This window comes from Conger conger, chromosome 2 (assembly GCF_963514075.1).
Source record: "Conger conger chromosome 2, fConCon1.1, whole genome shotgun sequence".
NCBI classification, from domain to species: Eukaryota; Metazoa; Chordata; class Actinopteri; order Anguilliformes; family Congridae; genus Conger; species Conger conger.
In genome coordinates, this window is record NC_083761.1 from 47,581,389 (window position 1) to 47,582,545 (window position 1,157).

Sequence of the window (1,157 nt, forward strand, 5' to 3'; positions counted from 1 at the left end):
CCCGGTCCATTCTGTATGCGATAAAACCGGCCGGCTCCGCCTCACTGGACGGGGCTTGACTATCTAACAACGTCTCCGTGATCGCCATCACACAGGCAGTCCGGTACTCGTGGAGGTGGTGGAGATTTGCTGTCAATTCATCTGTTTTCTCCCTCAGGGACCGGGCGTTGATCAGCAAGCAGGTGGGCAGGGGAAGTTTGTTCTTCATTCTTGTCAGTCTCTGTCTGATTCCGCCTTTCCTCCCCCGTTTTCGTTTGGATTGTGTGTGAAAGTGAGTCCGCAAAAAGCTTGGTATTGAGTCAACTTTTAGGTTGACCGGAGCTTTAGATTTACACTGTAATAGGAAGTCTCTAGTGTATTTAATTGCAGCGCTGCCCGCAGCGTTACCGTGATTGAGTCCTTGAATAAAATAGGAGCTTAAAATCAGCAGGGCAAGTCCGATAATCCATGCAGGCAAAGCCATGGTAATACACAACAGGTCGAGTCGTAAAAACTGCAGTAAAAGTGCATAAAACACACGAAGGACGACAAAACATGACAGAACACGCCAACATGAAAAACACCGCAGGTTGCCACAGTGCAGCGCCCCGGAAGTCAGAGCCTGTGCTCACAGCACCTGGCATTCTCAGGCGGTCTCCCATCCAAGTACTAACCAGGCCCGACGTTGCTTAGCTTCCGAGATTAGACGAGATCGGGCGTTCTCAGCGCGGTGTGGCCACAGGAACGTGAGGCGAATTCATGATGAAAATGAGATCTCCTTCTGGTGGTTCCCTGAGACTAAATTCCCACAGGAGCAGTGACGTGGTCGACCTCTGCCAGTGAAGCACCATTGAAAGTTTTGATCCGTACCCGTACAGCCGGTGTAGTTCCTTTACAGTAAATTAAATATGGAATGAGAGTTTGAGGGGGCAGAGTTCAAGGCTAGAACTCCTGGTAGGCTCCCATCAGAACCCTCTTGCTTACTGACAGGCTTTCTCTTTAACTGGACACCGAGCTACAGCATTTCCAGGACCGCTACAATATAGAGACAACTGTTTATCAAAGCATTTCTGCAGATGATCCATTTTGATTAGGAGTGTTTAAATCAAACCGAGGAGTTTTGCTGGAGCGGGGGTGAAAAGCAGGAAGTGAGTCGGTCGGCAGTTGGGAATCTACAG

General features: G+C 49.4%; 1 pseudogene; it reads right to left on the reverse strand.

Annotated features, from left to right (window-relative positions):
* Positions 1–604: 604 nt before the first annotated feature.
* Positions 605–723, reverse strand: LOC133123001 (5S ribosomal RNA; annotated as a pseudogene).
* Positions 724–1,157: the final 434 nt, after the last annotated feature.